Source organism: Ovis aries, chromosome 3 (genome assembly GCF_016772045.2).
Source record: "Ovis aries strain OAR_USU_Benz2616 breed Rambouillet chromosome 3, ARS-UI_Ramb_v3.0, whole genome shotgun sequence".
Taxonomy (NCBI): Eukaryota; Metazoa; Chordata; class Mammalia; order Artiodactyla; family Bovidae; genus Ovis; species Ovis aries.
The window spans coordinates 151,929,421-151,954,395 of NC_056056.1; the positions used below are offsets into that span (position 1 = coordinate 151,929,421).

Here is a 24,975-nt window from a genome sequence, read left to right on the forward strand (position 1 = left end):
TTTGTTTATGACAATAAAACTGAGGGATGTGTAGTAAAAGGGTTTGGTGAACTCCATTGAACTTCAGTGATCACCCCACAACCAAGCAAGGTTCCCACACTTCTCTGAGAGCCCTCCCTATCAAAGTGTATTTTATTAAAAGTCTATTCTTTGTAAGAAATATATGTAGGGCAGAATATATGTCAGAAATGATGTGCTAAGAAATGACTAAGTTATCACAATATTTGACTTATAATTTATAAAATACTTTCATTTACATGTTTTTATTTGGTTTACTTGTGTCTAACCTTACTCTACTAAAATATGTTCTCAACAAAATAGATTATTAAAACAGAGTCAAGCCATGTGATTATGTCACTCCTCTGCTCAAAACTGTAATAGCTTCTCAGATTTAAAGTCTAAGGCTCTACATTGAGGTTGACAGTTCTCTCTGATATTCACTCTCCTCCCAAATCTTCGTTTTTTGCCTATAAAAGGGTCTCAAATTCTCACCATTAGTATTGTGCATTGAGCTTAGGGCCACTAAAACCAATTAAGTCAAGTGATCTAGAACCTGTGCTGGGGCTCTCATGATCTGGTTCCTCTTCTCAGATCTTAGCTCATTTTCACAACTCATTTAGTCTAGGCTCCTGGGTCTCCTTGCTCTTTTTCTATTAATAACACTGTACATCTGGGATAAACCCCTTCTTGACCCTGAGCTATTACCTTTTTAATATATTGTCATAGTCAACTTGCTAAAGTTTTTAAATTCTTAAATTCTTACATCTATTCTCACAAGAGCTTTAGTTTTCATTACTATCTTTGCCTGGTTTTGGTATCAGATAATGCCAGTCTCAGAGAATGAGTTGGAAACTACTGTTGTTCAGTCACTAAGTCGTGTCCTACTCTCTGTGACCTCATGAACTGTATGTAGCACGCCAGGCTTCCCTGTCCCTCACAATCTCCCAGAGCTTGCTCAAACTCATGTTCATTGAGTCAGTGGTGCCATCCAACCATCTCATCCTCTGTTGCTCCCCTTTCCTCCTGCCCTCAATCTTTCCCAGCATCAGGGTCTTTTCCAGTGAGTTGGCTCTTCGCATCAGATGGCCAAAGTATTGGAGCTTCAGCTTCAGCATCAGTCCTGCCAGTGAATACTCAAGTTTGATTTCCTTTAGGATTAACTGGTTTGATCTTCTTGCTGTCCAGGGAACTCTCAAGAGTCTTCTCCAGCACCACAATTTGAAAGCATTAATTCTTCAGCCCTTAGCTTTCTTTATGGTCCACCTCTCATATCTATACATGACTGTTGGAAAAACCATAGTTTTGACTATATGGACCTTTGTTGGCAAAGTGATGTCTCTGCTTTTTACTTTGCTGTCTAGGTTAGTCATAACTTTTCTTCCAAGGAGCAAGCATCTTTTAATTTCCCTCCATTAAATTTTTAAGAAGAGTTTGTTTAGAATAGGTATTATATTTTGCTTGAATGTTTGGTGGAATTCACTAATGAAATCATCTGGCCCTAGATGTTTTTGTGGAAAGGGTTTTCATTCACCTTTAATACCTGGCATTTAAAAATAGATTTGATTTTGGTGCTCTCACAGGAGGAGATGAAGACATGTCCTTCTACTCCACCATCTTGAACAATAGATATAGGGCTATTCACTATCTGTTCTTTTTTGAATAAGCTATGATAGCTGACACTATTCCAGAAATTTGTACGTTTTGGAAAGGTTAGTTGCATTTCTTGACAAAAAGTTGTTCATAATAATTCTTTATTTTTCTTTTAATACCAGTAGAATTTATCATGTAACTTCTCTCTTTCCTGATATTCGTAGTTTGTGTCTTCTTTTTCTGATCTTACTTATGAGAGGTTTATCAGTTTTATTGATTTCCTGAAGAGTAAGTTTCTTTTTTTTTTTTTTTTACTGTTTCTTTCTCTTCTCTTTTTTTGTATTTTCTGTTTCATTATTTTTTACTCTGATCTTTATCAGTATATTTTATTCTCCTTACTTTGGGTTTTATATGATTTTATTTTTTTGGCTTCTTAAGATAGACGCTGAAGTCATTAATTTCAAACTTTTGTTCTTTTCTAATATAGGTGTTTTAGTTCTAGAAATTTCACAAAATTTGGATATTTTGTGTCTTCAATTTCATTCAGTTTAAAGTACTTTCTAATTTTCCCTATAACTTCTTCTTCAAACTATGGGGTGGTTAGAAGTGTTATTTAGTTTCCAAATATTGAGGAATTATCCAGAGATGCTTTATTATTTATTGTCAGTTCAGTTCAGTCACTCAGTTGTGTCCCACTCTTTGCAATCCCATAGACTGCACCACGCCAGGCCTCCCTGTCCATCACCAACTCCTGGAGTTACTCAAACTCATGTCCACTGAGTTGGTGATGCCATCCAACCATCTCATCCTCTGTGGTTCCCTTCTCTTCCCACCTTCAATTCAATTGTGGTCTGGGAGCATATGTCTGATTTGACCCATTTATATTTACCGACACTTATTTTGTGGTCTTTAATGTAGCCTTGAGCTCTGTAGACCGTGCTCTTGTTTCAGGGCCTTTGCCTTTGTTGTGTCCTCTGAAGGGAATGTTCTTTCCCCAGAACCTCCTATCTGGCTTGTTCCCTCAACACTTTCAAGTCTCTGTTCAAATGTCATCAGCCTTGTAAGGACTTCCCTGACTGCCAGATGTGAAATGTGATATGCGTTGCACCAGATACTCTTCACCTTTCTTTCTTGATTTAGTTCTCTCTGTTGCACTTGTGTGTGTGTGTGTGTGTGTGTGTATGTGTGTGTAAATACCTTCCCTTTACTAGAGTGTAAATTCCATGGAGGCTGAAATCTTCATCTAATCCACTCACTAGTGTATTCCCACCACCTGGGATGATGCCAGGTACATAGCAGGTGCTTTATAAATATTAATGAATTTGATTTTTATGAAAAAGCAATAAACCTGTGGGATCGGTAGGGATAATTTTATTATCACCATTTTATCAACATAGTAGCAAACTAGTTAAATGTAAAATGCAGACACTTTATGCTCTCTGCTTTATATAATAATTCCTGCCACTTAATGTCAGTTGCTTTGTAGCCATTTTGTGCCAGGTACTATGCTAGAGGTCAAACATTCCAAGATGAGTGAGCATGACTCTGGTCTTGAAAAGGTTATTAGGGGCTGCATGGTGAGTAGCTGGAGGTGAAACTGAAGAGTAGGAAAACTTTATTATATACCGCATAAAATGCTAAGATTTTAACTGGGTGGGAAGTCAGATGGTGGAGCACTTAAGAAAGGAAATAGCATGATCAAATTTTCTGTTTTGTGCTAAAGAACTGTTCTCAGTACCGTAGAGAACAAGAAGCTTCTCAAAGCTTCCAGTCTGATAGAAAAGACTAACAGTAAACAACTAATCAAATACAAATCCACTGTAGTTTCAGGTAGTCATAAATGCTTTGAGGGAAAATAGAGGAGGGTAAGGGAGTAGAGAGTCATGGTGGGGGGGAGGTATATTGTAAATAAGGAAGTCAAGGAAGATTCTATTAGGGAAGTTACAATTGTAGAGATATAAATAAAATTAAAAGGGGAACACAGTCCTACAGAGTTCCAGACAGAAGGACAAGGACCACCACATTGCAATGGTTGTGACACAGAAATGAGCTTTTCCTGCTTTAAGAAAATCAAGGAGGCCAAAGTGACTGAAGTTGAGGGGATGGTAGGGAAGCATGATGTGCAGTAAGGACAGCTAGGTAAGGGATAGATCATGGTGAGTCGGAGACTATACTGGGTTTTATTCTAGAGTAATGAGAAGCCATTGGAGTGTTCAAATCAGAGAAGCAATAACATCTGACTTAATTTAAAGATACCTCTGATGGATATATGGAAGATAGACTATGGCAGGGCAAGAAAGGAAGCAGGAAAGGCAAGACGGAAGCAGGAAATCCAGTTAGGAGCCTCTCTCAATAGAGCAGGTATAAGATAATGGTTGAACCTAGAGTCTGTAATGGAGGTGGTGGGATATGGAAATGGTGTTAATAACTTGCTAATGTGCTGGATATGCCCTACGCAATTCCTAAAGTTTTGGCAACTGGCCAGTGGTAGTGCCATTTCCTGAAATGGGGGCCAGATTGTGGAAAAATGTTGTTAATGGACTGGATTCTGTCTTTCTCCCAGTTTCTGTTTGGAAACCCTAATTCCCAATGTGACTGTAGTTGGAGATAGGGCCTTTAAAGAGGAAATTAAGGTTAAATAAGTTCATAAGACAGGCTCTAATCTAATATGGCTTGTGTTCTTATAAGAAGAGAAAGACATCAGGGATGCATGTGCACAGAAAAAAGGCATGTGAAGTAAATGAGAAGGAGGCTGTCTGCAAGCCATGGAGAGGGACTGCAGGAGAAACCAACCCTGCTGGCACCTTGATCTTAGATTTCTAGCTTCCAGAACTGTGAGAAACTAAATTTCTGTTGTTCAAGCCTCCCAGCCTATGGCATTTTATTATGGCATAGCAATACCCAAGCAATCCTAGCAAACTAACCCAGAAGTGAAGAGGATACTGAAAAGCTCAAGTTCTCTATTAGACATGTTGAGTTTGAAATGCTTATTAGACTTTCAGGCAGAGAGGCTGGGTAGGTGGGTGGACATGTAAATCTGAATCTCAGGGAAGAGGTTGAAGCTGGAGATATAGTGGAAAGTCATTAAAGTAAATTGGTATATTGTGTCCAGCACTTGCAAGCCCGTGGACTAGCCCCTGGGCTCCTCTGTCCATGGGATTCTCCAAGCAAGGATACTGGAGTGAGTTGCCATTTACTTCTCCAGGGGATCTTCCTGACCCAGGGATTGAACCCGGGTCTTCTGCATTGCAGGAAGATTCTTTACCGACTGAGCTACAGGGAAGCCCAACTGCCATCAGTGTCCCAGTCCTGACTTCTTACTGTCTTCTTAGTCATTGTTCCCCAGGGGAGGAGGGTTGACATTAATTGGTCATTTTGGAAGACAGAATCCACTATTAACAGTTAATTAATTTTGTGTATCTTTTGGGGATGTCTACCTTCAGAGAATATACATTTTCTAATCTTTCATATTGTGAGTTTTTCAAGAGTCTGTTTGCTTTGGGAGAAACCTGTGGTTGTCTAAATGTAACTATCTCTGAATGGGTTAGTCACTAAAATATTAGCAAGCCCAGTTATCTGTGACTCAGCCATATTCTCCAGTATAAGTATATTAAAAATCAGTAACAAAGTGATGTTTTAATCTCCTCTTCTTGACTGTATATCTATTCTGTAATTGATTCTGAACTTGAGAGTGTATTAGGTAAGGTTATGTATCCAGTAGATACTGAAAAAGAAAAATCACTAGGGCCAAACAGAAAGTTGGGGCTTTCCAACATGAAGATAGACAATGAAAGAGGAGTCATCAAATAAGGTTGAGAGATTAAGACTAGAGAAAAATCAGGAGAGAGTGAGGGCTGGAAACCAAGTGAAGACCACATTTTAAGAAGCAACCACAGTCATCTGCTTCAGAGGATGCTGGTAGGTTGATTGAAATGAGGATATAAGAAACTGGTGGCATTTACTATCACTCCTCTTTCTGGTTAGTTTTGTGAAAGGGAGAGAGAGAAAAGCCATAATGTCAGCTGGCTTCAGTGGAGGCAGAACATCAGCACAGCCTTCCATATTGAGTCACTTAGTTAAATCCTGCACTCAGTCACTCCCTCTGGAAGGCTGACCAGTTGTCAGGTTTTGCCTGGAAGACAGCAGTTTTCTGGGATGCAAGACTCTTCGTGCTAAAATAGGGGAAATTTATTTGGTAGGGCAAACTGAAAGGAATTGGTTGCCCTATTCACAAGCAACACTTACCTCTTACACATACACACACACAAACACACACCCACAAGCTCCAATAATCATACATAGTCATACTCATACCAGTATGGCCAACTATCTTGTACTTACCATGGTATATTCTGCTGGCAAAGTATATCCTTAATATACTGGACTTTTAACATATAACATATTAATGATGTAGGTGTGGACTGAGGGAAAACAAAAAGATAGTGAAGAGGAAAAGTGACTCACCCATCCAGTCACAGGTAAGGAGACTAGCAGCAAGCCTATTTGCAGTTATTTAAGATGAAAATAATGATATCCTGCTGTACGGCAATGATAGTGAGATGAATGAGAGTGCATGGATTCCAGGGGGTGAAGTTCCTCATCAGACGCATGGGAAGTTTATTCTTTGGGCATGTATGTAAATGGTATTTATCAAAGAAGGGAATGTGAGGTTTGTAAGAGAAAAGGATGAGTTTGGTTTTGAAATGTAAAGTCTGGAGTGCCTGGGGGGTTGAGGGGTCACCTGGAGAGTTTGTACAGACTAGTGTAAATTTTAAGGGTTTGAATTTGAGCCTTTCTACCTGGATTCAAATCCTAGCTCCATCAACCATTACTAGCTTTGTGACTTTGAGTAGACTTAATCTACTGTAGTTAAGCTTTCTCTTATATAAAGTGAACAGAACAATGGTGTCTGCTTGATAAGTTGATGGTGAGAAGCTGACAGTTTCTGGTACATAGTAAGTGATGGCTACTCTTCATAGACTGAAGAAACTGGAAATATGGGAATGGGATTAGTTAAAAGGACTGAGCTAGAAATACAGCAATGGAAAGTCCAGAAGAACATCTGATAGAGCAGGCAAGAGACTGAAGAATGTGTGCATGCGTGATGCTGTTGTAGTTGTGGCAGTAGTGAAGGGCAGATAGACACTATACCTTGGTTTAATGGTTTAATGGTGACTGTTGAAGAAGATAGTATGTTGTATCATGGTATAACTTTAAGAGATACTAAGATTCTTTTCTCAGTTTTCACTTGGAGTTTTTGGTAGTTATCTATTTATTCATAACAAACCTTGCCAAAATCTACTTAATATTATCTGCTCATAAATTACTACATCTTAGCAGTTTGGGCAGGGAAGGTCTGAGATCTGAGGAGCCAGGGCTCAGCTGGGTGATTCTTTTGTTGCCCTGCCTGGGGTCACTCCTGATACTGCTGCAGTCATCTGTCAGCACAGCAGAGACAAGAGGACCTCACTCACATTTCTCGAGGTTGGTTCTGTGTGTTGACTGCAGTGGTCTCTCTCCTCATGGAGGCTGGCCAGGCTCTCTTATGTGATGGTCTCAGGGCAGCACAGTGGTTTGATGGCTTGCTTGTCATGTCATTACCAGAGGCTTACCTAATAGGGCCTCAGGTGTCCTATTACAATGTCCCTGCTGCCAGTTGTGCCCAGAATAGGCCTTGTGCATGATACATGATGGGTATGATAAGGGTAGGAGTGAGTTAAGGTGCAAGTTGGTCCAGAGTCTGTTCTCTGATAAGATATTACCTGTGGCCAAACCCTCCCTTCACGAGAATATGGCGAGCTGGCCAGGTACTCAAGTGAGTATAGGGATAGAACTAGAGAAGAGGGTATACTGAGACCTGAGAGAGAGGAAAGTTAAGGCTAAGCTGTACACTAGAAAAATGGAATTTGAAACACAATGTGTAGACCACTCAAGAACGCAAAGCCTCAAAGACCAGGACAGCTTGGAGATAGTACCTGTTGCTTTCACAGCTCAGCCCTGCTTTCCAGTGGGGTGTGCTGTTCTGGCTTAAAGGAAGGCAGGTACTTACTGTGGTGGTAGACGAGGGACTTGGTGCTCAAGAACAGTGCCAGACCTGATGATGCCCTGTTCTCTGCTCTGAACTCCTGTGGGGCCACTGAAGTAATTTCTCCTCACTCTTCTCACATGCCAGTCACAGCCATTAACTAAATAGAAAGTGAGAGAAGAGTTTATTGGTTCAGTGAGAAGTGAACATGTTTTCTGTTTGGTATGCATCTTCTACTTACTACCACTGTATTTGCTTTATTCACATTATTGTCAGGTCATAGTAAATGACAGCAGATTAAAATAGAGGCAATACAGTGGAGGCAGAAGTCCAAGACACCGTGTTTCCCTTGGTGTCCAAATTAGAGATGACCCTGTGTATGATGGCCCACAAAATCTTTTGGAGGCTACGAAAAAATTGTTTCTCAAAGTCTTAAAAAACCAAACCTTACTTGATCCCAGATCATGTCTCCAGTTCCTACCTAGTACCTCTGATTTTCAAATTTCTTTTTGAATTCAAATTCAAAGAAAATAATACATTAAATGGTATTTTGAAGCACAATTCTGATATCAGACTTCCTGAGATCATATGCGTACAAGCTGTGTAACTGTGATAAAAATGATTACCTCTCCTATACTTTAGTTTCCTCAAGTGTAAACTGAGGGCAGTAATGGCATCAACCTCATGTAGTTGTTGTAGTGATTAATACATGTATAGCTTTTGAAACAATGCCGAAAACATGGCTAGCATTCAAACTAGCTTAGCTGCTATTGTTACTGTTGCTTTATTATCTTCTCTTTTTGTATGCCCCGGTGAAAGTATTATAAAAATATACCCAAATATTCCCACTTTAAATTCTTACTGTTAAATTGGAGAAACAAACTATGTATACATAAAATATCTAAAGAATAGTTAAAAGGCCCTGTTTGAGAAGAACAAATATTTAGACTAATTACCCATACAAGTAGTGAGAATGATCAGTATGGGGAAGAATATTCAGTGAGGGGACATGTCACTTAGAAAGAGGGTCTTGGGAGGAACCTTGAAGAAACAGTATTTTGGCTTCGACCTAAGTTAGCCAAGTTCCTGTCTGTCCCCCCACGGTCAGATGTGGATGAGGGGAAGTGGTGTGCTGTTTTTTATTATTCAGACTTGATTCTTTTGAAACATTCTCTCCACTTTTTTGGGTGTGCGGGTCAAAAGTTCAGTGACTTGTTGCTTTGACATAATACCAGTTTCCTCATATTGGGTTGCAGTTTTCGTTGTTATTTCAATAGTTGAATTTCCCACAACACTATCAATTTCTTTGCAAGGAAGTACAAGAGCCAATTCAAAGAAAACAATGTTGGCCCTTCTTGGTGAAAAGCAAGGCATTTCTTAAGCTCTGAATGCTGTTTACTTCTTTGCTTACTTTGCCCACTTCGTCCAGATTCCATTCTCTGGTGGAAATATGTGCATATTTCTACAATTATTTTCTTTGTGTGTCTAAAATTTTACGTGGCAGTTTTGCTAAGAACTACAGTTTTTTAATTTAATCTCATTAGAAGCAGCAATGATTTATTTTCACTCTTAGTGCAAATAATATTTGGTCCTTCTCTCTCAAGATTTTAATACAGTGGTGTATTTTGGTGTATATTTTCATATATTGGTGTGAAAAAAACTTCTGTTATACTTTCTACCTCAAAATTGGTCTCCCTGATGGCTATACTTTCCACTTTAATCCACACACAACACTGCACAAATTGTCTTGCTAAAGCACAAGTCTGATGTCCTTTCTAAAACTCTTGGTGCCTCCCTGTCACACATAGAATGAAATCCACAGTCCACTGTGTGACATCCTTCACCCTGTCCAGCTTCCCAGGCCTCCATCATCCTTGCTGTTGTTCACCGTTCACTCTGCTCTAACCCCGAGAAAAGGGAGTTCTCATTCACACCTCAGTGCCTTTGATCATGCAGGTTCCTCTCATTACACTGGTCTTCCTCTTCTCCTCTGGAAATGTTCTGATCATGCATCAGGAACTTTTCTGAAACTTGCTGCTCCAGATCTAAGTAATTGTTTTCCCTCAGGCTCTCCCACCTTTTGACTCATACCTCCAGCTGGTTATTGCTCTTTGGTGGGCTTCTGTTGACAACAGAAGCCATTGTTTAAATAAACAATGAAGTATTTAAATAAACAAAGAAGTATTGAGATAATTGACTTTATAGACTAAAACTGCCTTCTGGATCAATTAAAATTTTAGAAAAGTACATTCTGGAGCATCCAATTTGTCTAACCCACACACCCATACATTTGCTGTTCTTGGATACTCTAGATAACTGACTTTTATTAGCATTCTCCTAGAATTCACATAATACATTATGAGCATACAGGTTGAAAATTAAAGGCACTTGACCTAGTCTAGGTGCTCCTTTGGTATTCAGGATTCTCCTTACACCATATCCTTCAACACATCACTAAGGTTGGCCTCATTATACCCACTTGAATTATACCCACTTGACAATGAAACATAGATTCCCGCAGTCAGATGATGTACTGAGGCACATGGAGGCAGGGAAATGCAGTGGATGTAAGCCTGGTGTTTGAAGCCAGACTACATGGGTTCAGGACCTACACTGCCTTGGTTTGAATCCTGGCTCTGCTGTTTACTGTCAGACACGACTGAGCGACTGAACTGAACTGAACTGAACTGAACCATTTACTCAATCATTCTAACAGTGAAGGACTGTTTCTTTCACTGTAAAGTATGAGAGAAGTGTCTTCCTTGGTGGATTTTATTTTTCTCAGGACTAAGATGAGTTAACATATGTAAGGCACTTAACAGTCTGGCATGTAATAAACATATGTAAGTGTTCAGTTCAGTCACTCAGTCATGTCCGACTCTTTGTGACCCCATGAGCTGCAGCATGCCAGGCCTCCCTGTCCATCACCAACTCCCAGAGCCTACCCAGACTCATGTCCATTGAGTCGGTGATGGTCAATGAGTCCAACCATCTCATCCTCTGTCGTCCCCTTCTCCTACCCTCGATCTTTCCCAGCATCAGGGATGGTCATTTCAAATGAGTCAGTTCTTTGCATCAGGTGGCCAAAGTACTGGAGTTTCAGCTTCAACATCAGTCCTTCCAGTGAACACCCAGAACTGATCTCCTTTAGGATGGACTGGTTGGTGTTAGCTGTTGTTATTATCATTATTATTTAGTATTAACTTTAATGAGCATAGGAACCAAAGTGAATGAGTCAGGATTGGACTCAGATTTGTTTGGCTCCAAAAACTGTCAGTTTATACATTTAAAACTGCCTCCTGCTATGCCCATTTGCCTTGAGATTAAAGAATAGAATGACAAATTCTTTTCTTCTTTTCTCTCAGGGATCCAAACCTTTTATCAGGTTATTTCAGTCTCAGATGCCTGACCACTATTGCCTGCATACTTTCTGGAGACTGAGGTCTCCAGAAACATTAACATGAGTGGGGTCAGATTCTGAAGTTACTTTGGTTTAAAGTGTACAACTAGTCCATCATGCGTGCTTTTTGGAGGTTGAAGGCTCCGGAAGCTTTAGCATGAAGGAGATCAAGTTTTGCTTCCATACAAGGTCATGATGAAAACCATGGGTCTCTTACAAAATTTGTCCTGGGCCAGTTTGCTCTGCCTGTAATGTCACTGGTATTTGCCTACTGGTGTTTAGACCGACTATACCAAGTCACAGGGGTACAGAGGACTCAAACCAATCTGACATGCTTCTTCCAGCACATGCAGCAGCTCTCTCTACCTTCCTTTCCCCCATTAAGGAGTGAAGGAAGGTTTTGTAAAGTTGTAGGAGTATGTGTCTTCCTCCCCAACTGCCTTCCCCCTTCTTCTGTTCCTCAGAAAGGCATGGGCCCCACATTGCCCAGGAAGAACAAAGTAGAGGTGAGAGGCAGATAAGAAAGGTGTTATGTTTGGCATGACTGGTTTAGGCTTGAGTTTGTGCCTAAATAGCCACTTAGGGTAAATTTTTTATATCCCTTGAGTGTTAACTTGCTGTGTTTGCATCATAGAACAACATAATTAAACCAGAGTTTATAAGATCTGTTCCCTGAGGGTAACATGTTTTTTTTTTTTTTTTTTAACTTAGCTAAATTCAATTAAATCCAACAAATTCATTCTGGATTTCAGTCTATGACATCAGAGTAAGTTCTGTGGACATAAGTTTGTGTAAGATAAGGCCGGTTACTTCTAGAAGTTTAAAGTCTTGTTCAGGAGACAAACAAATAAAGAAATAATTGTAAAGACCCTGATGCTGGGAAAGATTGAAGGTGGGAGGAGAAGGGGACAACAGAGGATGAGATGGTTGGATGGCATCACCGAGTCAATGGACATGAGTTTGGGTAACCTCTGGGAGCTGATGATGGACAAGGAGGCCTGGCGTGCTGCAGTCCATGGGATTGCAAACAGTTGGACACGACTGAGTGACTGAATGGAGCGGAATGTGTTAAATTCTATGATCATGCACCAGGAGAAATGGCCCTGCTGATTGGCTGGGGATGGTGGTAGTAGGGGGAGTAGTCAAGGAAGACTCTCTCTGAAGAGAATATAGGATATCACCACATGGAAGAAGCAAAAGGAGAAGCAAGAGCTTGGAGATGTGAAAGCATCTGGCTGATTCAACTGACTGATATAAGAAGGGTAGCTTGAAAACATTCCAAATATTTTATAAGATTAATGGTTTACAACAGCTCCATAACATATGTTCTGTTGTTATTTCCATTTTACAAATGAGGAAGCCAACTTCCTCAGTGACAAATTTTGAACAAGGCAAGCTACCTCCAAAGAAATATACAATCATTAGTCATTAAACTTTACTACTATCCTCTGTAGCACCCCCTCTTGTTTGATTTTCTCAACTGGGACTAGCCATTGGAATCATCTGGGAGATTTCTAGAAATATACAGATCCTGGTCCTTTCCCCAGACAGTGATTTTGTGTCTTTTATTGGTAAATGGCCCAACTATTCAGCCTGATGCTCAAAGTTGAGCTTGGGAGTAATGATAAAGAATCTGCCTGCAGTGAGGGAGACCCAGGTTCAATCCCTGGGTCAGGAAGATCCCCTGGAGAAGGAAATGGCAACCCACTCCAATATTCTTGCCCAGAGAATCCCCATGGACAGAGGAGCCTGATGGGCTACAGTCCATGGGTTCGCAAAAAGTTGGACATGTCTGAGCGACTACACTTTATTTCTCTCTTCTTTATTTTCCGCATCCAGTTCATCTCCAGATTCTTTCAATTTTCCACCAAAAATTTATCTCAGATTCTTCTACTTGTGTGTCTACTTCCATTTTCAGCATCCATAACCAAAACCCCCTAACCAACTGATCTCTCAGTCTCTCCCAGCCCACTTCTAATCCATTCTCCAGATCACAGCCACAGTGATTGTATCAGCTCTGGCTCGGAGTCCTCCCAGTGGCCCCAAGTTGCCCTTGTAATTCAGTCTAAACCTTCAGCATGATTTACAAGGCCCTGTATCACTAAGCCTATGCCTGTTCTCCTGGTTCATTTCACAACACCCTTCCTCTTGTCCGACTACATGGATGCTGTTTTATTTCCTTCACTCTGAGAAGCTCTTTTCTACCTTACAGTCTGCCTACTTGCTGCTGTTCTTTCTTTGGGAAGAAACCCGCCTTCTCTGGTCCCAGACATTCCCTGACACTCCTTGATGAAATATCCCTTCTGTCACTCTCTTTTAGGGCACACTGTTCTTTAACAGGCATTTTGAGCGATTCTAAGGCTGGTTGACCTAGGTACCTTGCTCTGTGGAGCATTACTCCATGCTATGCTTCATAGGAGAATAGATTTTAGGTCATTTGCAGCTTCTGATCTAAGCCTTGGAGCCTCTAAGGCTCTATTTCATGTGTATATTGATAAAAATGTTTTCTCACAGGTTTATGGTGATTAAATGAGATCATTTATAGTGTGCCAACTAATAGTTGGTATGCAATAAATGTTGCTTCTCCTTTCTCTCCTAAATTTTTCTTTCAGGAATTTTCACTGGGTTAGGAATGGAGAAAAAACTAATAATTTGAAGTTGTGGTAAGTTGGAGGGAAAGTTTAATTTTTTCCCCCTGTTATCTCCATTCTGAAAATAGAAGAAGAGAGACACAGAGCAGTTAAGTAACTGGATCTTAGGCCACAACTAGAAGTGGTACCCCTCTTAACATCCATGCTATGCTGATGAAGCAGATTTGTAAAGAAGTCTCTAGTTAATGCTTGTTGAATTGTATTTGAAACTTAGCTGTTTTTCTATTGCTTTTTTCTTAAAATAGAATATAATCTCACTTTCCACTTCGTTTACTTTTTTCCTTTGACTTTTTAAGAATATATGCCCTTGTGTTTTTATTGTAAACATCACATTTTTTTAGGAGACCACATAGTATTGAAATCAAATTAATATAGTTAACTAGACTGTAAGTCTAGTTAAGCAAAGTTGCAGTGTTCAGATACTTAGAAAAATATCTGAAAAATTTCTAAAAAAAAAAATTGCTAACAGAAGCTTTAAGAAATGTAGAGGTGTCAAAGTAGCATGGATAAAGGGAAAGTGAAGTCATCCCATCTCAAGGTACAGGGTGGGATGACTTGCTTCTGGTACCTTCTCTTGTGCTCAGTGAAAAGATCACCAAAGGTCCTGGGAACTGTCTCAGGCCTTTCCCTTCCAATCCTTACACTGACTCTGTGTTTTTGGGGTGTTGGTTTCTCCAGTTTTTCTCTGGTTGTGCTTTTATCATGCAGAGCACATGACTCCGCATCCTTCTTTCTGTGGCTCTGTTTTGAGAGCATGAACACATCAGCCAGCCCTGAGTTGAGGCCTTTGCCAGCATGTCAGCTTAAAGCTCCATGTCTATCTGGCTTGCCTTAGATAGTCCCTCAGTAAGAATCTAGGATTTTTTTTTTTTAATGTCTTAATTCCTTACTTCTTATGATGGTACCTTTTCCTTTAAGATTTACTTTGTTTTGACATGTTTCACAGTTGATCACAGTGCCTGGTTTTTAACTTTATCTCAAAATCTATTTGTATAGAGTATTAGAAATGTGTGTGTTCTTATTGCTTTTTTTTTTTTTTCACAATGAATAACAGTCTATCTGGAAATAGATTCCATTTTGTTTTCCAAATTCACATTAATTTAGTGTTAGTCAAGGTTCTCCAGAGAAACAGAACCAGTATATATGCACACACATATATAGAGAAATTTATTTTAAGAAATTGGTTTCTGCAATTATGCAGTCTTGATGTGTCCAAAATCTGATGGGGAAAATCAGCAGGCTAAAGAATCAGTAAAGAGTTACAGTTTAAGTCCAAGGCAGTTTGCTGGTAGAACTCCTTCTTGCTCAGGGGAGGTCAAGCCTTTTGTTCTAGTCAGGTTTTCAGCTGATTGGAAGAGGCCCGCATACCTTAAAGAGGGCAATCTGCCTTTACTCAAAGTCCACTGATTTAAATGTGTATCTCATACAAAAAACATCCTCATAGGAACTTTAAGAATGATATTTGACCAAATATTTGGGCACTGTGGCTCAGCCAAGTTGACACATAAAATTAACCATCACACTTGGCATTTTTCAAGTTGGACTCTGCAGAACCGTATTCTAGCTGTTAATAGGTTACCAGGAAAAATGAAGCAGAGGAGTTCAGTAGTTCACTGATTAAACATATTTGTCTTTTAAGAAAAAGACATAAACTTTTAAGAAAATTAAGTGTGCATTCATTTTTTTTAAGACCATCCTTGTAGAGAAGGGGGGCAAAAAGAAGCAAATGTAGAAAACTATGAGAAACCTATTGAAAATGTGTCTGTTTCTCCAGTACCCCTCGACTCCCCCATCCTGCAACACAAAATTAGTGCAGCTCACGTTTTGTATGTGTGAATATAGTATGTGTGTATATAGATGTATGTCTGTATGTTACACATTCGGCTGTTAAAGACTGGAAATTCCTGAGGTCAAGAAAACTGCTCTGTGTTACTGCTACACCAGGAAGTTAAGGCTTCCATAACTATGTGGTGTTTCACTTGCAGCACCCTCCTCCACCCCCACATTGGGAGGAAGTGGGGCTGCGCTTGTTTCCTTAGAAATCCCAAATCCTGAACCCTGCTTCTCAGATCTAAATTGTACAGAGATGTTTGTCTAAATACTAAAAATAAGTCATCTGGCCCTGGTTCCTGGTGGCTCCCATTTCTACACTGCAGCAACCACTCGAATGATCATACCCTGTATCTGAAAACCGGCTAGAACTCTAATAACTAGGAACTTAAAAATCCACCCTCACTCGTGGGTTGTTTTTCTTGCATGTATTTTCCCTTTAAAGATTTACATACTCTCAAGTAGTTTAACATTAAAGCTGTTCTCAGAGGATAACTAATCTTTTAGTCTCCCTAATTCCATAGTCTGTAGTCTACTAGGATAGATGAAGAGATAACCATCAGAGACTTTCAGTGGAGACATCATAACCTCTGCCCTCTTTCCCTCCCCTGACTGGGAAGGGAGCCATAGAGGTGGATGTGATTTAGAAGATGAATGGTTATAAAAACCAGAAGTGGGTAAAGTCTCCATAGACTTTGAGGGTAGAGAAGAGATCCTTTGGGGAGCCCGTTTGGGCTAGATCCAGAGCTGCTGCAGGTTAATACCTGGGCCAAGGCAGAGCAGGAAACCTTGCCCCTAAGGGCTGGGAGTACAGCACTCAAAGCTATGGGTTTTCCAGCAGTCATGTATTGATGTGAGAGTTGGACCATAAAGAAGGCTGAGCACCCAAGAATTGATGGTTTTGAACTGTGATCTGGCGAAGACTCTTGAGAGTTCCTTGGACAGCAAGAAGATCAAACCAGTCAATCCTAAAGCAAATCAGTCCTGAATATTCATTGGAAGGACTGGTGCTGAAGCTGAAACTCCAATACTTTGGCTGCCTGATGCAGAACCAACTCATTGGAAAAGACCCTGATGCTGGGAAAGATTGAAGGTAGGAGAAGGGGGCGACAGAGAATGAGATTGTTGGATGGCATCACTGACTCAATGGATGTGAGTTTGAGCAAACTCCAGGAGATAGTGAAAGACAGGGAAGTCTGGTGTGCTACAGTCTATGGGGTCTCAATGAGTCAGACGTGACTTAGCAACTGAACAACAACAACAACAACAAATGGGTTAGGGCCCCAGGTAGAGTTAATCGCCAGGGGGACATGGCCAGAGTTCAGAACCTCACCTTTCAGGCACTCCTGAGATGCCTCAGGGTCATTGCTACAAGGGCCTGACAGACTTTCTCTGAGAGGTAAGTAGGAGGCAGTGGATTTAATCATCTGAGATTTAGGAACTAGAGCCATGGGGGTGGGAGGAAAACTCTATTGAAATCCAGTGCTCCAGGAGCCTCAGAAACAGGGTGTGACATGGTACAAAGCATGAAGGTGGAGCGTTTGCAAACCCATTTGTCCAGCCATGGCTGGTGGCTAATACCAGCTTTCCCCATTGCTTCAAAAGTATTAGAACTTTAGTTAATGGGACCTGGTTTTTCCAGTAGTCATGTATGGATGTGAGAGTTGGACTATAAAGAAAGCTGAGCATAGAAGGATTGATGCTTTTGAACTGTGGTGTTGGAGAAGACTCTTGAAAGTCCCTTGGACTGTAAGGAGATTCCAACCAGTCCATCCTAAAGGAGATCAGCTCTGCGTGTTCATTGGCAGGACTGATGCTGAAGCTGAAACGCCAGTATTTTGGCCGCCTGACGCGAAGGGCTGACTCATTTGAAAAGACCCTGATGTTGAGAAAGATTGAAGGCAGGAGGAGAAGGGGACAAAAGAGAATGAGATAGTTAGAAGGCATCACTGAATTCAATGGACATGAGTTTGGGTAGACTCCGGGAGTTGGTGATGGACAGGGAGGCCTGGCGTGCTGCGGTTCATGGGGACACAGAGTCGGACATGACTGAGTGACTGAACTGAACTGAAGTGAAGACTGTTGGCATGAAAAGTAAAACTAATTTAGAGAAAGAAAAAGCAAAACAATCTGGAAACCACAATCTTGCAACGGGGGCTAAGGAGGCAGAAGAGAAATGTCAGAGTAGGATGTGCTACATTTCCATACTACACTACTGAGAGCAGGAGGCTGGCACTTATTTTTCTTCTGATGAATTGAACACCCCCACATAAAGGAACATCAAACCTTTTCAAACTCAAAACAGATTGCTTATTCTAACATCCCAGAGTAGCTGAAGGAGGCCTGCAAAACCCAGTAGGAAACAGGAAGGCAGTAGCTTGCTCTTACATTGGAATCTGTGTATAACCCTTGTTTTTCTCTTTATTAGAAATCCTTCCTGCCTGGCAGACTGAGCAGAGTGTGGCCTGCAGGGCAGGGGTGACTATTGGCTGCTGTAAGATTGTGCCAGCTATTTACGTTCTCGTTTCAGCTACATAGTTCCAAATAGTGGAGGGAACCACAGCTAGTTGGCCAGTCTGACCATTCTCTTGACACCAGCACTCCTGGATTCTCTCCCCTTGAGCTTGTCTATTCATTAAACAGGAAGAAAATAATGCAGACTATTTTGGAGCAAAATCAAAGTTTCATTGCCTCTGCCAGTAAATTGGACAGTAAATGTAAAAGTTAATGGTGCTTGAATTAGCTGGAACGTCATCTTGAGACCCATTCTATGACACCTCTTTAAATCCACAGCATTTGAATTTAAATTAAATATATTTAAATGCACACATCTATAGGCATGTAGCTCTGTCTGCATATGCAGGTTATTTGGAAGGATTTACAGTATGTACATGACAGTGACAGATAGCGCTGTTAGTTTCTGAGGGAGACCACAAGAGAAGGATTGCATTTATACTGGTTGTTAAAAACTGTTTAAATTCTTAGTAAGCGATTGCTGAATAATTGAACCACAACCCACATTTCTATTAAACTAGGTCAAATTTAAGTTTGTGTTACTTGGTTTTTGGTAAAGTAGGCTTTTGTGGTAAAGAACCATTTTAACAAAGGACACAATGGGACTCTGGCATTTATGTTAAATGTGCCTCTAGTCGTGACAGTTTTCTATTGTATATTATTGCACTTTAGGAAGTAAATAAATCAGCTGAGTCGATATCACCTGGAAACTTTGATGCTCCAAGCACTGCACCCAGATTGATTGAGTCACTTAACCTTCCTTTGCCTTAGTTTCCTCATCTAAAAACATGGGCATGATGCTAAGACTTACTCCCTGGGGATGTTTTAAGAATTAAATTAGATAATACATCTAACATGTAACAGAGAACCAGGCACATAGTGAGGACCTAAATAAACAGTGGCTATTATTTGAGCCTAGGAAACTGTAACCATATTCATTTTGCAGAGGTAGGAGAGGAAGCTGTATTGCTCAAGTAATTTCCCAAGATCACCAGGGTAATGAAATGATGTTATAAGGACTGGCACATAGAAGGTACCCCAAGTGTCTTCTTCTTCCCACTTCCCTGATATGTGATCTAGGTAAGGCAAAAGTTCAACAGCAGAGGACTTACTGGGTTGAGAACACTGACTGCCACGTTGTGAATGATGCCCACGGTGGGAGGAGACAGATCCTCATAGGTTTATCAGGTCAGCAAGAGTTTATAACTAGAGCAAGTTCTAAGGGTTAGGGATGACAGCATCTAAAGTGTGAGAATATGCCAAGGTGTTAAGGGAAATGGAGTTTGAAACGAAAGTTGGAAAATGATGGAGAAACCAAGAAGATGAGGCACACAGGGACTTATTTTCCTCTTAGTTATTTTAATTAGGGGTGCATTCCTCAAATTGGAATCTGAAGACCAGAAGAGCATGGGTGTTCTCTTGTGGCTTAGGGGTTGTTTTCAGTTATTCAGCAGTTGATTACTAAAAATGTTAACAGTTTTTAACAACCACTATAAATGCAACTTTTCTTTTGTGCTCTCTCTCAGAAACTAACATTGCTATTTGCCATTGTCATGAACATACTGTAACTTCTCCCCAAAAATCTGCAAATGCAGGTGGATATTATTGCAAAAGAAGTCTGTGCCTGAGTTAGAAAAAATCCTAGACAGAGATCATTCTCTGCTTCTGATATATAATTGTGTTGATTAGTGTCCTCACACTAATCCGAACTTCAGAACTACTCTGTAAATTAATCCTTTAAATTATATAGAATTTAACTCATCCATGATGGTAGCAGTTGATTCAGATGATAGGTACTGCACAGCTCAGCTCCAATTCTGCACCTGAGTGCTCACAGGGTTCCTTAGGGGTAGTGGTACAAATTTGTATGTGGCAAAAGTTAAATCTAAAAATACCTCAAACTCCCTGAATTGCAATATGTGTTGATCAGATTGTTACAAAGCTCAATCTGAGAGCTATACTACCAACATTTTCAATCCCTCAATATTTTAAGATTTCTTTCACTTCAATTCTTAAAGTAATTTTTCTCTCTGTGAATGTCAGATATTCTGATACTGAGATACCTAATTCTTAGCTCAGATCACATCACCTAGTGTGTCACCAGGGTGTCTCTATACACTGGTTAAGATGATGATAAAGCCCTGGGTGGAGCCTCCAGACAGAAAAAGACTGGATCTTGGGATGACCACCTGGAGGGAAGCTGCCCAAGTGCTTGACTCTTGCTTAGGAGAGCAAGAAGTCAACTTCTGTTGTGTTAAGATTCTACTTTCTCAAACTTTCTCAATCCAACAATTTAGTTGGAATAATATATCTATTCTGATACTGCTACATCTGATGTCTTAGCTCAGATAACAGAAAATCATGCTCTCTTTTAGAAAATCATGCTTTCTTTTATGAAATCATGCTTTCTTTTCTATCCAAACCAACAATGTAGTTATGTTGACTATTATCTTGACTATTTATGAGTATTGACTAAAATGTCGGTTATTATTCTAATAGTTTTAAATGTATTACCTCATGCTGATCTCACAAGAATCTTGAGATGTAGGATTTTAAAATCCTCACTTAAAAGATGAGGAATCAAAAAGGTTATGGCATAGAGAGGGGAAATATTTTGCCTAGGATCAGATGACTATTTGGAACCTTGATTATTTTGATTCAAATTTATAGTTCACCTGTGAATTTTCAATTTTATACCAGTTGTACATCAAAATCACATGAGGTGCTCACAGCAGAGACTAATTCTTGCTCGCTGAAATCCACTTACTGGCCCAGTAGCTATATTTTCCTCCCTTCCTTACAGTTAGGAGCAACCATATAACAAAGTTCTCCTTAAAAGAACAAGAGCAAAAGGGAAAATCCATGCCACTTTTAGTCAGATGCATTAGAACTTTGCATATGAGCTCCTCCATGCCATTTCTTCTTCAGCCTGGTGGAAGATCAAGTACCAGTGAATCTATTCAGTATGGAGGAGCCAGCCATAAGATGGAAAGGGTCTCGGTTACTGAGTGACTGCATGAAGGGGAGCCTCCCCACCGGCCTCACTTTGAGCAATTTTGTGAGCAGGAAATTAATTTCTACTGGACTTCCCTTGTGGCTTAGATGGTAAAGCGTCTGCCTACAATGCAGGAGACGCGGGTTTGATCCCTGGGTTGGGAAGGTCCCCTGGAGAAGGAAATGGCAACCCACTCCAGTACTCTTGCCTGGAAAATCCCATGGATGGTGGAGGAGTGTGGTAGGCTACAGTCCAGGGGGTTGCAAAGAGTTGGACACGACTGAGTGACTTCACTTGGTCTTGGTGTTAATCTACTAATATTTTGGAATCTGTTGGTTACTACAGCCTACCTTACCTTAACTAACACAGAGAAAAATACAGTTTCCTGGTCTGTACTCCAGACCTGGTCAAACTCTTTGGAAGGAAACCTAAGTATCTACAATTTTTTTAAGTTCTCCCATGTGATTTTGATATATCCGGTCTTTGACAACAGTATACTTTATTCCACCTTCCTGTCTAAATCCTTCTAGTTAGGTATATTAAGGAGAGGTTTTTCCATTTTCAGTTTTGCCTGAATTTTAAGAAATGCTATGAATCAACAGTGTTTAGTGATTTAGAAAATGTTTCATTTATGTTGTGATTTTTAAAAAATTCAATCCATTTGACCCAGGGAGTTCAAGACGTATTTCTCATGATCAGGAGTCCAGCCTATCTCTTCCATCCCTCTCTCCTACCACAATCCATCCATCCATCCACCCATTATATCTGTCTGTCTCCTGTCTCTTCTACACATCTATATATGCATTTATCTTTCTACCTATCAGAGCAGAACTTACCCCAAAGTATTTTCCCTCAATTTTATTTTATATATATATAAAATTTTTTCACTGTGTAATTCCTTGGAAATAACATGCAGCAGTTAACAAGAGTGAAGCAGCTGTTCGTGCATTTTAGTGATTATTTTGGAACTGTGACTGATCTCTAGATCTTAAGGGGGAGGGGGAACATTAACAGATTTTGTACTTTAAAACTGAGATCTTGTTTTCTTACATTATTTCATCCTTTAAAATGTATTTTTTTTTTCTGAATGAAGGTGATTATGGAATCTTATCAGTGATAAGTTTGATCTTTTTATCAAATGTCTTGAATGTTCATAATAGGATGACACCCTCATTTGTTTAGAGGGTAAATGAAGATAGACTTTAATATCCGGATCCATTGCTAATTAGTAGGGAAGCATCATATAAGGATAGCAGGACTTTACATAAATTAGGTCCTTTAATTCTCTAGAATAATCTTATAAGCTAAGTCCTGTGTTTATCCTCATTTCATATGAGGACATTGAGGCATGTAAGCATGAAAGAACATGCCAAAAGTTTCATAGCAAGTAAGGGGTGATGTTGGGATATGGACCCATGTAAGCTGGTTTTAGACTCTGTGCCTTTAACCACTATCCACACTGCCTATTTTAAGAGGCATATGATTTTCCTTGGGGGCTTCCAAGGTGGCTCAGATGGTAAAGAATCTGCCTGCAATGTAGGAGACCAGGGTTCAACCCCTGGGTTGGGAGGATCTCCTGGAGAAGGGAGAGGCTACCCACGCTGGTATTCTTGCCTTTAGAATTCCATGGACAAAGGAGCCTGGCAGGCTGCAGTCCATGGGGTCACAAAGAGTTGGACACGACTGAACAACCAACACTTTCACTTTCACTTTTCCTTACCACACTGTGGGTATGTTAATTTTATTGCTTCATAACAAATTACTATAGATTTCAGAGCTTAAAACAACACATACTTATCTCCCAGTTTCAATGGTTCAGGAGTACAGATTCACGTTAGCTGGGTCCTCTGCTTAGGATGTCCCAAAGCTACAGTCAAGGTATTAGGCAGGTCTGGAGTCTCATCTGAGTTTCAAGTTCCTCTTCCAAACTCATCTAATTGTTGGCAGAATTTGTTTCCTTGTAATTGTAAGAACTTATTATGGCAACTAGCTTCTGCAGAGCCAACAAGAGACTCTCTGACCTCAGTGAAGTCTGAAATCCTCTTTAAAAAAGCTGTGGTACATATACACAATGGAGTATTACTCAGCCATTAAAAAGAATTCATTTGAATCAGTTCTGATGAGATGGATGAAACTGGAGCCGATTATACAGAGTGAAGTAAGCCAGAAAGAAAAACACCAATACAGTATACTAACACATATATATGGAATTTAGGAAGATGGCAATGACGACCCTGTATGCAAGACAGGGAAAGAGACACAGATGTGTATAACAGACTTTTGGACTCAGAGGGAGAGGGAGAGGGTGGGATGATTTGGGAGAATGACATTCTAACATGTATACTATCATGTAAGAATTGAATCGCCAGTCTGTGTCTGACGCAGGATGCAGCATGCTTGGGGCTGGTGCATGGGGATGATCCAAAGAGATGTTATGGGGAGGGAGGTGGGAGGGGGGTTCATGTTTGGGAACGCATGTAAGAATTAAAGACATTAAAATTAAAAAACAACAACAACAACAACAAAAAAACCCAGCTTCCAACTGATTAATTCAGGGTCACCTGATATAATCTCCTTTTTTTATGAATTTGTCAATTAATTTAGGGCTTTAATTACATCTGCAAATCCCTTCACTCTTGCCATATAATGTAACCTAATCAAAGATGTAATCTAATCATATTTGTAACACCGGGGGGGAGAGATCTTGGGGGTTATCTTAGAACTCTGCTATGACATGGCACAATGAGTATGTCCGATCCCTTTCTCTGTGGGTGAAGGAGGTAGGTATAATACCATCGTACTTAAACAATGAGATGATATTTCCCTTAGGGCTTGACTCATCAACCTCAGCTTATAAAAATATCAAGGATTAAAAAAAAATGTTTATACATAAAATTCTCCTTCTTTAACTCTGTCTAGAACTCTTCCCACTGAAGGAAGGTTGATGGTATAAATAAATTACACTTTTGAAATTATTATTATAAATTTACTCTGCTGATTAGTTTCCCAAGATATTTCTTAAAATCACATAATCAATTTAGTCATAAGATCAGTCACTGGGTGAAAATCAAATGCCATGGTGTGGCCAACCAAGATGCCCTCCTATGCTAATCAAACATTCTGTGTTATCCTCATCTCTTGTCACCGCCTTCTCCTCCCATCGTTTTATTCCAAGTCACTTTTATGCTTCTGGACCTGTGCATGATGTACCTATATACAGTTGACACTTGAACAACATGGGTTTGGACTGCGTAAGTCCGCTTATATGTGAATTTTTTGTTTTTAGTAAATACATGCTACAGCACTACATGATCTGGGATTGGTTAAATCTGTGGATGTGGAATCACAGCTATGAAGTGCTGACTATGAAGTTATACTCAAATTTTCAACTGCGCTGAGGATCAGTGTTCCTAACCTTTGCATTGTTCAAGGGTAAACTGTACCCTTGTACTAAAATATCCATGCTTAATTTTACCTGGAATACCCTTTATATCTCACACCCATCTCCACACCAGTCTGGTGGCAAATTCTCTGTTTCTTCAAGACCTGGCTCGTATGTCCCTTCTTTTGTAAAACATTCCCCAGTTCCCAAGCAGAAAAACAAGAGTAGAAGCTATAGAAAAAGGACTTGAGTTCTAAGTCAAGCTGAAAAGTAAAAATGAAGGGTAATTCTGATTTGAATACTGAAGAGCCCAGTTTCATTCTGGATTTAAGTATGTTATAAAAAATACTTTAGAAGAAAATAAAATGGACTTAGGAAATCTGTGCTAAACTAAACATATAAATGTGGACTGTTAACATGTGTTCTACCACTGAAGAGGTTGAGCGGTAAAATAATGTCAACTTTGCCTTCCGGGATTTCACTTGCTCTTCTGACTCTCCACTGTGAAAGAAACCTGAGCTCTGTGAGGATTTCATTCTTGTCTGAATGGAAGGATGCTTTAAAGGGGGGTAGTGCTGAAAGGACAAT

At 40.0% G+C, this 24,975-nt stretch overlaps 1 long non-coding RNA gene across 1 annotated transcript in view; it reads right to left on the minus strand.

Annotated features, from left to right (window-relative positions):
• Positions 1-1,989: 1,989 nt before the first annotated feature.
• The window catches only part of LOC132659449 (uncharacterized), a 42,312-nt gene continuing 19,326 nt past the window's right edge, over positions 1,990-24,975 (minus strand). The window contains exon 2 of the long non-coding RNA XR_009599937.1: positions 1,990-7,775. This is a non-coding gene — a long non-coding RNA (uncharacterized LOC132659449). The remainder of the gene's footprint in view (positions 7,776-24,975) is intronic.